This window comes from Mesoplodon densirostris, chromosome 4, assembly GCF_025265405.1.
Source record: "Mesoplodon densirostris isolate mMesDen1 chromosome 4, mMesDen1 primary haplotype, whole genome shotgun sequence".
Lineage (NCBI taxonomy): Eukaryota > Metazoa > Chordata > Mammalia > Artiodactyla > Ziphiidae > Mesoplodon > Mesoplodon densirostris.
In genome coordinates this window covers 127,321,608-127,336,820 of record NC_082664.1, presented here as the reverse complement: position 1 = coordinate 127,336,820, position 15,213 = coordinate 127,321,608, and the positions used below count along the sequence as shown (strand labels likewise).

The 15,213-nt window shown below is 50.1% G+C and overlaps 1 protein-coding gene across 1 annotated transcript in view; it reads right to left on the bottom strand.

Annotated features, from left to right (window-relative positions):
• Positions 1–13,496, bottom strand: part of MEGF11 (multiple EGF like domains 11) — a 385,575-nt gene extending 372,079 nt beyond the window's left edge. Inside the window, exon 1 of the mRNA XM_060095218.1 lies at positions 13,454–13,496. The gene's annotated coding sequence lies outside the window, so the exon portion shown is untranslated. The remainder of the gene's footprint in view (positions 1–13,453) is intronic.
• Between the last annotated feature and the right edge of the window lie 1,717 nt (positions 13,497–15,213).

The following is a 15,213-nucleotide window of genomic DNA, read 5'->3' as shown; positions in this document are numbered from 1 at the left end:
GCGGCGGCGGCGGCGGAGGCGGCTGAGGCGGAGGCGGCGTCCTGCTCATGCGGCCATGAGCTTGGCCGCTGCGGGCGATGCCCCTGGGCTCGCTGGCGCCGGCTAGAATCCGAGAGCTCACGGCGGCTCGCGGTTCAGAGCCGACTCTAGCAGCAATTCTTAATATAATGACCTTGAAGAAGAGCAACTCCATTTTACCTTGAAAACTGCATAACTGAAAGCAGAGTCTATGTAGACAATGCAAATGATATGCATGCAATATGCAACCGTTATGCAAATGACCCAGGGCCGGGTCAGGGCTAAGGCGCCCAGTGGCCTCTAGAGGGAGGTAGAGGAAAGCGAACCCAGGGTAGTTAGGACCTGGGGTCAGGAACCAGGTGAATGCTTTGGCTGGGAGCACCTTAGAGAGGACCCACGTCCACGGCACTGTGAACCTTCCCAACCCCACGGACTCTTCCAGTCACACCAGCACTGCACTACATACACGTGTACACACACATACACACATACAACTGTTGTCACCACACTGACGCACATATTAAAACACACTCACAGAAACACAGTCATGCTGTCATGAAACACTGACACACAGACACCCAGCCGTTCACAAAGACACACAGACTCACTTACACACCTACCCACTCCACCACACACATGGATGAACGCGAACACATATGCAGACACACACACGTAGAAACATACCAACACGGACACAAACACAGATGTACACATCTCCATGATGACCCAGTGCAGCCAGTCTGATAAATCTATCTGGAAAAGAAAACAATCTAGACGTACTGAATACCTACTTTGTGCCAGGCATGGTGCAGGAACTTTAAATCCTCATTTGATCTTCACGAAGCAAGATTAAGAAGTGGGATATAGGGGGGTGAATATTCCAATATTTACTAACATGGAAAAGGAAACCCAAAGGTGAGCGGATAGGCCCGAACTTACCCAGTAAGCAGCCGGAAAGAGAGAGACCCAGCTTCGTAGGGTACCATGAAGCCACGCCATTCCCCCTCCCCCAGCAGAGCCTTCCCTGTACACAATGGGACACAGACATCACTGCCAGCTCTTCACTCCTCCACCTTGTGGTCCTCCCCAGCCAGCGGCTAACCTCTGGCTTCCTCAGAGACACTCCTGCCCTTCTCCATCTGGCCCTTTCATCACTTTGGCTGGGGTGTGCTCTACCATGCAACCTCACGTTAATTCTGGCCTTAGTATAATCTAATTTGGAAATCTCCTGGGGGAGGAAGGCAACCATTTCTTTCAACCCAAATGGGATACAAGACTGGATTTTCAGTCTCTGCCTGTCTCTGGGTGAATGTTCACACTAGAAGAATGACGCTTTCCCCAAAAGTATACAAACTTTAAATGCCACTCTGCCCACCACTTCCTACACACACACACACACACACACACACACACACACTAAAAAGGAAATGTGCTTTTCAGGGCAAAGAATGAGTAATATTTGTCACTCCCTGCCATTAAGTCACCACATCACTTTGGGCAAGTCACCCACCATCCCAGGGTCTCAGTTTCTTTATTTGCCTCATTTGAGAGATAAGACGGGCTGATTCTCAAGGCCCCTCCCTCCCCCACCTTCCATCTCCCTGATAGCACAAGAGCCTGAGGCTGGCAGTTGCCCTGCGATGTTCCCCAGAACAGTCCCCTGACCTTGGGGACTCACTGCTAACGCTGGGATCTGAGAGGAGCCCACGCCTGGGCCCTGCCAGGGAAGGACAAGGCCAACCACAGCCCCAGGGGTTAGGATTCGGCCATCACCCCCAGGCCTCTGGCCTGCCTACCTGAGATATTCTATGTCCCCCTGGTAGCCTCAGAGGTTCAAAAGGGAGGTCAGCTTGGAGCAGGGGAACCCTGAGATATAATAAGGCCATGATTTCGGAGCAAGTTGGAAGAGTTGCAAAATGCTACATTGAGGGTTTCGAGTGTATTTTAGGACCTTCAGCTCTTTCCAAATTAATATTCATGGGGACAGGCATGCCATTTATTTGCATATGTAGATTGTTGCTCATCCACAACAGGATAAAAAAGTTTTGGGGTGTTATTATTTACTGTAGTTATTTTAAACTTGGATGATAAACCAGTCAAGTCAGGCAGGGGGAGGGCAGCTTCCAAGGGCAGGAGTAGGTTTTAAATAATTTTCTATCTGAGGAAAGGTGGGTTCCAGATACCCAGGAATGAGTCACGCCGACCCTGACCGGCAGCATCAATTCCAGGACAGCCTTTCCAAGGTCATCCCATTCAGCCCCTACCTCAGAAAGCCTGGCCACCTCACATGGTCCCACAGAAGCCTTTGGGAAACCAAGCCCACCACTATCACTCAAGGTCATGGTTGAGAGGCAGGCAGGCACAGGTTTGGGGTGTGACTTTGGGCAAGCCACTTGAGCCCTTGTTTCTGAGGATAATGACCTGCTTTGCAAAGTTGTAAAATACACACTAGAAAGTTATGGAGAGGGATGGTGGTGATGGCTGCATAATATTATGAAGTATTTAATACTAGTGAACTGTACACTTCAAAATGGTTAAGATGGCAAATTTTATGTTATGTGTATTTTATCACAATAAAAATAAAATTTTTTTAAAAGGACAGGGCTTCCCTGGTGGCGCAGTGGTTGAGAGTCCGCCTGCCGATGCAGGGGACACAGGTTCATGCCCAGGTCCGGGAAGGTCCCATATGCCGCGGAGCGCCTGGGCCCGTGAGCCATGGCCGCTGAGCCTGCGCGTCCGGAGCCTGTGCTCCGCAACGGGGGAGGCCACGACAGTCAGAGGCCCACGTACCGCAAAAAAAAATAAAAATATAAAATAAAATAAAATAAAATAATTTAAAAAGGACAAACTTGAAAATAAATGCACCAAAAAAGTGCTTGTTAAAGTGTGCAGCCTTAACCAAGGTAGCCGTTGTTAAGGTATCTTCTCTGCTAGCGTAACTGGCATCCACTCCTCCCACGCACCTTCAGGGAAGCCTCCATCCCCTGCCACTGCCATCCAAAGCCACCCGAGGATCTGAGAACCATTATCCTGCTCTTTACTAGCTTCACTTCTCTTTCCTGCATCAAATAACACCCTAACTACTCCACCAGAAAGCAGTGAGTCCACTGGGAGAATCTAGAGGTTCCCAAATTACTCCAGAGTCCTTGTACTCTGATCAAAGAGCCCTGAAACCTGGTGAGGGTTCATAGGGAAGGAGGCAGTGAAGCCTAGTAGCAAATTCGGGGTCTCTGAGTCATGCACACCTGCGTGGAATCCAGACACTGCCAATGTCCAGTGGGACCTTGACTGCTCAATTTCTCTGAGCCTCAACCTTCTCGTCTGTACGATAAGGCTAATACTATTCTACCTACCTCTTGAGATAGTGGTGCATGCAAAGGTCCAAAATGTGGTTTCTATTATTAGGATTGCAGAACAATCATCCACAGTTCTAGCATTAACTCTTTCAGACCTCTGGGGGCGCTCTTTCAGAGCACTCCACATTTGTTCTCAAGCAGGGGTTCCTTAGGCACTGAAGTACTGGTGTTGTGCTTTCATTTCAGTGATCAAGTAGTCACACTCAGTTGCAAGGCAGCTTTGCAACAGCGTCTGTTGTTGCACCAGAATTAAAGAGAGCTCCTTTAATTGTTGTGGGCTAACGAGAAAAAAGTGGCTGCCTGACACACAAATGCTTTTGTGCCAAGGGCTGGCCAGATGACCCTTCAGCACATTGTAGGAACAAAAGCTTCACAGTTGTTCAAGCTAAGAAAAGCAGGGGGAGAGTTGAGTCACCACAGGGCGTGTGGTGGAGGAAGCAACCAAAACCATGATCATGTAGCAAGGGCTGATGTAGTCTTAGCACAAGAGCATCTATCACGTTAAATTAATATTGTTAATCTGAATGTTATTGGCTTTGTAGTTTGCATTTTAATTTATAAACTTGTTTGGGCGCTAAGACTATGTATGAGCTATAAGCATAAGTTGTTTATGTCTAGTTTTGTGTTTATATATATAATATATATATTATATTAATAATTTAAGACAATATTGGAGGTCTGTGGGAAGTATTTTCCCCCTTTATTTTTTTTTAATTTATTTTTGGCTGCACTGGGTCTTCATTGCTGCACGCGGGCTTTCTCTAGTTACAGTGCGCAGGGGCTACTCTTCATTGTGGTGCGTGGGCTTCTCATTGCAGTGACTTCTCTTGTTGTGGAGCACAGGCTCTAGGCACGTGAGCTTCAGTAGTTGTGGCGCACGGGCTTAGTTGCTCCGCGGCATGTGGGATCTTCCTAGACCAGGGCTCAAACCGTGTCCCCTGCCTTGGCAGGCAGATTCTTAACCACTGCGCCACCAGGGAAGTCCCTCTCCCTTTAAAATGGAACCATCTGTACATTTCTCAAGTTTTAAAACCATTGACCTAAAGATTAATGCAGAGACCAGCCTAAAAATCAGGCTAATTGTTCATTTTCTTCTACAGTGGATGGGCAGAAGGGAGGTTTGCCTGAGAAGAAACTGCAATAGGTGACGGTTAGGTGATTTGCCCAAGGTCACTCATAGGTCAATCTCCACACTCAGGATCCCTACCTTGGATGTCAGGGAAGTCTCTGGACTCTTGGGTAAATTCCTTCCTCCTTTGCTCCTGAAACATCTTATTCTACTTTGACTGAACAATAAAGGCTAATAAACAAGTGGCTTTCTCTGCACCCCAGCTCCTCTCCCCACCACACCTCAGAGCCAAAATTTCATCCAAGTCCTGCGGAAAAGTGGATTCCTCTCCCAGCTCCAGGCAGAGGCTTCCAGAGGCTCCCAGCTCAAAGTGCTCCAAGGATGTCCAGAATAAAAGATTTCCTGTCTATTGTGAAGGGATAATGAACATAGTATGAAGAAGATTCCACCCACAGATCTTTGCAGAGCCTGCCCCTTTCCCACTTCTGACACCAGCATCACCAACAGGTAGACACTGAGCCCTGCTCAGTGCTGGCTCCTGGGGAGAAGGAATAAACCAGTTTCAAGGAGCTGGTTTGTTAGGGAGGTGAGACCTACACAGACAGAGCCCAGGTGAAGATGAACCAGCCAGCAGATAATCAACAGCTCTGTTGTGTAGTGGAGAGACGGGAGTTGTAGGAACTCAGGGGAGAGGTAGATCAATGAGAGATGGCAGAGATGGAAGCCCCCTAGAAGGTGGGGGGCCAGAGCTGAGCTGTGAAGGCTGAGTGGGACCTGGTTGAGTGGAGGGAAGTGATCATTTCAGCCAGTGGCAAAAGCTGTGAGAAGGCAACAGCGTTCCTGAGGCAGTGAGAAAGCTGGAGATGGGCAGCCCTCACCTCCTACCAAGCTCCACTCCTTCTCTCCACTGTCACCTTCCTGCTTATCCTTGGACTTACCAGGGGAGTTCTCACCTCAGGGCCTTTGCACTTACTATCCCCTCTGCCTGGTGTCCCTACTCCCAGAGACCCACATGGCATCCCTCCTCTCAGTCTCTGCTCAAATGTCACCATCAGAGAGGCTTTCCCTGACCACACTGCAGCCCATCACCATACATACCCTTTCACCTTGCTAGTTTTCTTCATTGCAACAAGCATAAAGTATATAATGTGTTCATTTTTTACCACCTGTCTCCCCCACTTCAATGCAAGCTCCATGAAGGCAAGGGCTTTGTTTTGTTCCCTGCTATACTGAGTATGTGATCAATGATCAGTATTTACAGAATGAATGAATGAATGAGACGAAAGAAGAATGCTATAAAGGATGGCAGAATGCCAGTCAAAGCTCCTGGAGGTAGCAGAGACCTCCTTCCTGTTGACAGGTCAGCAGTGTCTTCCTTCCACAGGTAAGACACCAGAGACACAGAACAGGAGTGGTTGCAGGCGAGGGTGGATGGATACAAAGGGTCAAGTGGCGGTAAAGGGAGGGCAGAGGAGTTCAGAAAACCTGGCTCAGATCCAGCTTGATCCCACTAGCAGAATGTTTTATGCTGTCAAAGGAATCTCTGGCCCAGGCTTAAGGGTGGCAGGAAAGATAGTCAAGGTAAAAAGGTGAGGGGTCAAAATGAGCCACAACCTAACTGGGGGTGGAAGGTCTTCAGGAAAGAGTTGCTGTAAACATCAGAGTTTAAAAAGTCCCCCAACATGCAAGAGAGGCCCTGAGTCTTATCAGAGACAAGAGACAGAAGGAGGCTGTGGGACACAGCAAATGGGGAAAAGAGACTGGGAGAACAGGGCACCCATAGGTCAGGAGAATGTCAGGAAGAAGCCACTTAACCTCTCCCAGCCTCCACTTCCTCATCTGTAAAATGATGACCATAATCCCAACCTCACAGGGTGGTTACAAGGCTGAGTTAAAACAACTCCCCAAAATCACCTAAACTAGTGCCCGGCATATAGTAGGCAGGCATTCATCAAATTGAGTCCCGTCTCCAAAGTGAGGTTAAGGTAAAAAGGGTGAAGATTAACTGACTTTTCAAGTAAATAATCTTATTTCCCTTATTCCTGTGATTTATTAATTCAATAAATATTCACTGGGGCTTCCCTGGTGGTGCAGTGGTTGAGAGTCCGCCTGCCGATGCAGGGGACACGGGTTCGTGCCCTGGTCCGGGAAGATCCCACATGCCGCGGAGCGGCTGGGCCCGTGAGCCATGGCCACTGAGCCTGCGCGTCCGGAGCCTGTGCTCCGCAACGGGAGAGGCCACAACAGTGAGATGCCCGCGTACCGCAAAAAAAAAAAAAAAAAAAAAATTCACTGAAGTAACCTGTGCTTGCATGTCACAACTGGATACAAAGAAGGATCCACTCCCACCCCATCTCAGACCTCGACGGCCTTACATCCAATTGGGAAGACGAGGAACATTTCAACAAAATGCTGAACAATGACCCTAGAGTGTATTATGAAGTACCGAATTTGTGGTATAGGCAATAATTGCTACAGAAGTTCAGGGGAAGGAAAGATTGATGCTTCGAGATGGCTGTGGGCTCTGGTGGTCAGGGAAGGTCAAATGAGGATGTGGCTCTAACAATGGCCTTGAAGGAAAGGATGGTTTGGCTTAAACACAGAGAAAGGCAGAACTTGAAGCCGAGTCAAACGTGGTGGTGAGTCCTGACAGGTAAAGATGGGGAGAAAGGATGCAGGCAGATTGTGGAGACTTATGAGGGTCAATGTGAGGAGTTTGGGCTTCATCCAGTGAATACTGTGGGGAAAAATGACATTTTAGGATGACTTGAAGGAGGGAGATAGAGGCTGGGAAATGGCACCTCAGGCAACATAATGTGTCTACAGCACAGATTCTAGGCTCATGGCCGCCTCTGCACTAGAATTACAGACGATCCTATTTGCAGAGCCCCGTAGACTGCTCCTGTAGGAGATGTACGTCCCTATGACCCCCAGGCGCTATGCCTTGGGGCTGCGAGGTCAGAGCAGGAGGCCAGTGCCATCACCCAGCACGAGGTGGAAAGAACCTGTACAAAGGGGAAGTCTCATGCCAGAAAGGAGGACTTATATTCAAGAAACATAATGAAAACAAAAGAAAGTCGGTGCTTGAATACAGGAAATAGAGGAAGGAGGCAAAAGTGTTGCTAAGGTTTTGAGCCCAAGCATCTGGGAAGATGGTGTTGCCAACAACAAGAATGAAGAATCCAGAAGGGCAGATGGCTTGAGAAGTGGGAAGACATTAGATTTCATTCTAGGCATATAGACTTTATAATGGCAGCCAAACATCATCATCATCATCATATCATATCATCAGCAAGATATAGGATAAGATATAGGATCTCATCTTGGCCTAACAGTCCCATTTTACCACTGAGAAAAGAAAAGCAAGAGGCAGCAAGCTGGGCAGAAGGAGCTCATAACCCATCCATACTAAGATGCTGGAGTTCCCGTATGCACTATGAACAACCTCCTCCAGGAAGTCTTCCCTAACTACTGTGGCTCCTACTGATGTCATGCTCCTCCTACCATGGTTGGTCTGCAAGTCATAATTATTTGTTTACTCTCTGGGTGTGTTCTCTGATTATCTGATAGTCTACATGTTCTAGTCCTCACATGTCTCCTGCACTAGATTGTAATCCTTTGATGTCAGAGATCAAATCTTCAAATAATGTACTTCTTCCATACTAATCAAGTGCAATTATTGAGTTAATTCAGATTTATCTGCCCAATAAATCCCTATTGCCCAGATGAGTAAACTGAGGCACAAAGAAGTGAAATACTTTGCTTAGGGTCACAGGGCTAAAAAGGAGTACAGAAAATTCAAACCCAGGTCAAACTCTAGAGCAGATATTGTTGATTGCTCCTTTCTTCTTTCCAAAAGCCTCCTAATTATTTTCCTCTCTGAGGCTCAACACACAAATCAAGATTATTCTAGACCAATTATGATGGTCTCCTTCCTTTGCCTGTGGCTGGCTTATGCATGGACATGTGACTCACAATTCCAGCCAATTGGACACGAGGGAAAGCCTGCTGAGCCTTCTGGTAAAGGTTCCCCTCCTGCCTTTTCTGCCTCTGCACATTGTAAAGGTGTAATACATGGATCTGTTACAGCCGTCTTGTGGCCTTGAGACCGAGAAAAGATGAAAAGAATCTGGACCTTTGATGATGCTGCTGAACCACTGAAAGAACTAAGCTTGGGGCAGACAGCCCACACCTGTTGTACTGGGAGTTCCTTATTGTTTCAGCCAGTTGTGTTCAGGTTTTTTGCTACTTGCAGCCCTGACTGATACCCACTCCAATCAAGGGCTCTTGTCACTACAGGTACTGAGCCAAGCATTATGAGAGATACACAACAAGTAAAAGTCCTGCTCCCTGCCCTCATTGTTCCTTTCCCAAGATTAGACATTCAATAAGTATTCAATCTATCTCTGATACATTGATTCTTCCTTTGCTCATCAGTTACAAAGGATATATTCCCTGAAGGCATCTTTCTTCCCTTTACTCAGACTCACTGATTATCTCTAAATTTCAGCCTCACGTTTGGACTGTGGTCTCAATATTACCGACCAGGTCCTTCCCCATCACCAGGCACCACCTCTAAAGATCAAGCTAAAAGCAAGGACTCGTGCTTAGCCAAGAGAAACCATCAGCGAAACTCCACATTCCTAAATATTTGTTCTTTGAAATGTCTTTCTCAATTAGATCTCACCCAAATGTTTGAGAGTCAGGCTGAATTCCAACTTCCTGCTCCAGAACAAATATGTTGAGCCTGCATAATTACTGCAGCCAGCTTTATTTGCTATAAAAACATGGATTTTTTTGCTCCTTCTCGACAGTAAAATAATAAATAGAATCCAGATGAAAAATACCAGCATTTAGTAGAACAACTCTTTTATGGTTCTTTTCTTTTGGGTCTAATTAACACATTGGGGATAAAATGTGTTTTTACATTTACCCAACCAGCTAAGGTGAGACACAAACTCTCCTTTCCTCCTGCTGAGATACAGCTTCACATCAGAAACACAGGTGAAACAGACAGACAGTTTCAAAACATTTTGAAATGTTCCACAAACAGGTCTGTATACCTGTGAGGTGGACTTCCTCCAGTCCCTCTCTGTTCACACTGTTCAATTTTTTTCTCTGTCCCTTAAAAACACATTACATAGTTGCTGTCAAATGAAACACAGATAGCCCCATTAGCCAGAGAAGCAATCTCTCTTTCTTTCTTTTAAATGAAGAAGACATGCCTTTCAGGACAATGACCACCTGGGCCATGAAAGTTTCATGAGGGGCTCTTGGAGTGGATGACACCTTTACAATTATAACAGTGCTATAATAAACCCCCGCGGAGCCACAGGGCATGGAGTCTACATCCAACACATGACACCTATTTATTCCCTAATTATATTGCAATATATTCTCTCTGTATGTGTACTGATGAAGATAAAATATTCTTTTAATTCTATGGCCTCCTGGGAGGTAAGGGAGAGGGGATCATGCATAGGCAAATTCTGGGAGTTCCTAGAGCTGAATCACAGCCTTTGTTGCAGGCTCCCTCATTGCATAATCTCAAGAAAATCACTCACTTTCCCTTGTTCTAACACAGTGGTTCTCTCATTGCGGGTCCGGGGCCAAGAGCATTAGCATCACCTGGGAACTTCTTAAAAATTCAAATGACTGGGCCCACTCCGGACCCTTTGAGTCAAAAATTCTGGGGGTGGAGCACAGCAATCTGTGTTTAAACAAGCCTTCCGCATTGAAGTCTGAGACGCACTGGTCTACAAAACAGGAAGGAAAGAGCATTATTTTAAATTGAATCAGGGATCAGGGATACCTGGACTCTACAGGGCCTGGGCTCCTTTCTGAGTAGCTGTCTCAACCTGCAGAGTCAGGGCTCCATTTACCCATCTGTATACAATGGGGCTACAGCATTCACCAAGAAGCTGTGGATGCTGGAATTTAACAGGTGCATGGTTACCTGGCACCAGTCTCTATGGATAGCAAGATCACAGTTGCCAATACTCACCAGCTCCCTCCCACAATACTCTGACTGGCAGAAGCTCTGCAGAGCAGTCCTCCAATGCCATATCTAAGGTCATCATGGCAGCTGCCTCTGGGTTACCCTTGGCAACCAGGAGCCGGGGTCATGGAAGCCCACAGAATCTCCAAATCTCATAGCCAGTAGCTTCAAGCCTTTTCACCTCAGAGCCTTGAACCACTAGAGGGGAGGCTCAGGACTATTTTTTTTTACATTGTCCCATTTCAGCACTTCTTCAGACAACTTTTGTGCGTTTGCCTCCACTCTACAACTAGACTTTAAGCCTGTGGAGGATGACGCCTAGAATGTCAGCATCATGAGGTATGGGACTCCGACTGACTGGCTCATGGCTGTCTCCCAAGGCCTAGGCCAGTGCCTGGCACAAAGTAGGAGCTCAAGAACTGTTTGCTGACTAAATATTCCTAGCACGTTAAATGCCCTGACCATACTAAGTCCAATTGTAGGCCCAAAACCTTCAAGCATCTAAAAGTTATGTTTGGAAAGGGGCAAAGAAACTATTTGAAACCCCAGGGAAGAAGGAGGAAAGGGAAAAGAAGCAAGAGCCTGAATATTTCCCAGCTGGAGCCACAACGCTTGGCTCATAGAGTGCTAACTTCCCAGCCAATTTCTCACCCTGAATTAGGAACTAGAAGACCTCCAGCCCAGGGTTGGTTTTTCTGTTTGGGTTTTTGTTTGTTTGTTTGTTTTTGGTTTTGTTTTGTTGTTTTGTTTTTTGATATTAGGATCCTTGTGCAGGGAGGGGCCCGAGCTGAAGGGTGATCAGGCACTGACCACAGCTTCTGAGCTTGAGTTCTAAGCAGCTGGGTCTTCTAGCTGCCCTCATGCTTCTCACTCAAAGGCCAAATTCTCATTGGTGCTGACTCTACTGTTTTTTGACCAGACACTTAAAGAGAGCTTTTCTACCCTCTTAGGACTCAAGCCTCGTGCCCCATGATCCTTCTCCCTCAATTAGAAATCTACCCAAGACTCAATTCCAAATCATCCCTTCTCCAGGTACTATCCCTAATCCTGCCCGCTCCAAACAGTGATTTCACCTGGGAAGCCTTCCTTGACTACAAAACAGTGGTTGCTCTTTCCCTGTACTTTATGGGGCTGTACTTTATGGGGCTGGGCCGAGTCTTAAGGGTTTCCTTTACCCCCAGACTTCAGTGCAGGGGCAGGATAGATATGCAACTAACTGTCACCTAAGTGATTTGTCCTGGGGGATGATCACAGTACAGCACCTGACAAGAGACCAGTCCTCTACCTCTAACCTCACACACACCCAATCCTGCAGCCTCCAAAGGCCTTACAGTGGCCTGGCTGGGAACACTTGCCCTGTGCTGAGAAAGTGGTAAGGACAGCACAGAGTACTAGAAAAAAAGCCCTGAACTAGGAGTCAGGAGACTTGGTTTACATTCCCTCACACCCTTAACTAGCTCTAAGCGAATCCTTTCACTTCTCTGTGCCTCCGTTTGCTGATCTGTGAGTTGGGAGGAAGAGGTGGAGACTGCAGTCTCGGACCTGGAATTCCTAGCAGCTTAAACAGCATATGATCTAAGGAGAGAGCTGATGCGTGATGTGCAACCAGGGAAAAACCCGCCAAAGGAGCTGAAGATGGAGTGTCTGTAGACGGTCGATTCGACGCCCTGCGGGGACCCCGCCCAACTGTCAGGGGACAAGGGCCGAGGGACCCTCTCCGCAAAGCCCCCAGCTCTCGGTCCCACTAAACCTGCTCTAAACCCTTCAAAAGAACCTCTCCAACAGCACTCCAGCAAAGAGGGCTGCGAAGCCAGGGTCCCGCGACCTCCGCGGAAGCCGCACCGGACTCCCGGACTCCGGGAACGAGAGGACACGTGCCCCCGGCAGACTCCGAAAGCCCCGGCCAGCCTTCGCTTGCCGACACCCCTACTTTCCCGGCAGAGCGTGGAAGGGGCGCTGATGCTCGCGCACGAGTCCCATGGCCTGAGCGAGCAGAGATGGCCCGGAGCCCAAACCACCTAAAGGCCTCCTCCAACCTCCTGGAGGCCTTGCTCTTTGCGTCTCCGGGGGGTGGGGAGGAGGACGGTACGGAGCGGGAGATTCTGAAGCGGAGCCACCCAGGTTCCGGTCGGGTGACGGCTCCGTCCCACTCACAGACCTTGACTCCCGCGAGGAACGATTTTGCGTATTTTTTCAAACAAATAAGGAAAATAAACCAAGCGCAGAAGGAAGGCGGCTGCGTTCTGCTGCTCCAAGGGACCACAACCACCACCCGCCCCACCTCCAACACCACCGCCCAGGGCTAGGCGAGAACTTGGGAACTTCGGAACCGCGCTCCAGACGCGCACTGGGAGTGACTAGCTTCTCTTAACTTCGAGAGCTGGGGTCGCCGCCGAGGGCAGGAGGGACGTCCGGGGAGTCGACTCGGACTTCCCCCTTAGAGTCGGGACGACTGGATGAGAAAGACAGGAAAAGGGTATACGTTCCGTTTCGCGCCTCCAAAAAGCAAAAGTGCACATGGTACCGCCCGGGACTCAGTGGCAGCTAGGCGCACCGCTGGCCACCTCGGGGGACCTGGCCGCGCCTCGCAGGCTCTACTCCCGGACCCCGGCTCTCCCGGGCGTCTCGGGGCGGCTCGGGGACGGGAGTCCCCAGACTCAGAGGAGGGCGGGCGCCCTCCCTGGGACAACCGCGCCGCGCTGCGCTCGGGTTTTCCCTCGCCGCGGGCGATGCGTCCGGACTGAGGCCAGGGAGTCCGCGCCTGCCCACGCCGGGGCGCTCCACATCCTGCCCGGACTCCTGGCGTTCTACCGGCGCTCACCTCCTCCCGCGCCAAACTCGGCTTCCGCAGCCCGGACCCCGGCAGGGCAGCGGGAATCCACGGGGCTGGTGTAAAGTTAGTCGCGGGGATGCAAAGACCCTTCCCCGGGATCAAAACCCCCAAACCCCGTCCCCCTGTGCCCACAGCGCTCCAAGGCTCCGCATCCTTGCCGTCCCCGCCCAGCCACCTACCTGCTTCGCGGCCCGCCCGGGTCTCAGTCGGTCAGTCGCGGTCCTGTCCTCCGGAGCCTGAGCCGCGCCGGAGCGCCCGACCAGGAGCCGGAGCAGCGAGCGGGCAGCCCAGAGCCGGGCGGCGGGCGGCGGGCGCCGCGAGAGAGTGAGCGAGCCGGCGCGCGGCTGCAGCCTCGGATGCTGCCGCCGTCGCCGCCGCCGAGCCAGCCCCAACCCGCTTCGCCCCTCGGCCCCTCCCTCTCTCCTTCCCTCCCAGCCTCCCTCCTCCCTGCTCGTGGCTCCCTCCCTCTGTTCTCTCCCCCAACCCACCGCCTCTTTTTTTTTTTCTCCTTCTCCCTCTTCTGTCCTTTCAGACCCTGCTTTCTCGCTCTCGCTCCCTTGTTCTTTTTCCTCTTTCCGTGTCTCCCTCCAGCCTTCCTTTGGTTTCCTTTTTCTCTGAACCTTTCCCAGTCTCTCTTCTCACCTCCCTCCACCACCACCCCCCAACTTTACGTTCTTTCCTTCGTCTCTCGCCGTTTCCTCCTTTCTCTCTCTTGCCCCTCTCTATCTCTTTTTGCTATTTTCTCCTCCTTTTAACCTTCTCCTGTGTCTGCCCTCCTCTCTCATCCCTACTCCCCCTCTCCCTCGGGTGGGTCAGAGTGGCCTGCGTTCCGCCTCCGTCTCCCAGCTCAGGTCGGGGGATCCCCCCGGGGTTCAGGAGGGCCGGGTGAGCCCCGGGCCGTGCTGGTAACAGGCTGAGGAAGGAGAGAAAAGGACGAGCCAGGGCTGGAGACGAGGGCTTGAGAAACAGCTGGGCAGGGGGCGGGCAAGAAGGCCCGGAACTCAGACTATCAGGCCTCTAGGCCAGCTGAGCCAAGCCGGGTAAGATAAGGAAACTGAGGCCCTGAGAGAAGAGAGCAGGGACTTGCCTTGCTGAGGTCTACTCCAGAGGCAAGGCCTAGACCATCACTGCTCCTCGCAGCCTGGGAAGGACTCCTCCGCTGACAGAGGCCCATCCACTCCTTCCAGCCTCTCTGCCTGGCCCAAGCCCCAAGCTCCCAGGGCCACCAGGAGGAAGCCTTCTCCCTCCAACAGCACCTTACGCCACTCCACAATGTTCTTAGGGGGTCTGAGCCAGGCAGAAGGGAGCACCTGGCTTGGAAGTGACAAAGGGAACCCCTTCTTCCCACCCCCACTCCTCCAAGCAATGAGGGACTTACCGACTACTGCTTATCAGGGGTGGAGTAGCAGCAGGGTGCTTTGCTTGTTTGGTTTGTCTCCTTTTCTCCTTGAACTACAATGAGAGCACGAAGGCCCAGATTTGGAAAAGGTGCTGTACACACCTCAGGAGAATAATTATTTTGTGAATAAAGCAGACACATTGTCTGAGGCTTTGGGAAATGCATGTCTGTACATGTGTCTGAGCACCTAGCCCTGTCAGTTCAACCATTGATAATGGACTTCATTCTGGGTCTGATGGGGCAAGTCCCACCCCTAGAAGTTTTTCCTGGCACTTCCCCATTTCAGCCCAGTGGGATCCAGAGGAGAGGTGTAGGGTTCCGGTTCCCATGGACCCCGTTCTGCAGCTCTGCTTTGTCAAGACAGGATCATGATTCTCCTAGTTTCATCCCTAATTGCTGGGGCCAGAGTTTGTTCCCCTTCAGTACTGTCCCTTCCGTGGTACCAACCAGAAGCAGACCCTCCATCCAGCCCCTGGGTAGAAACCTACCTTGGGATATTGACAAAACCCCACACAAATATCACACCGAGTTACCTGCCTT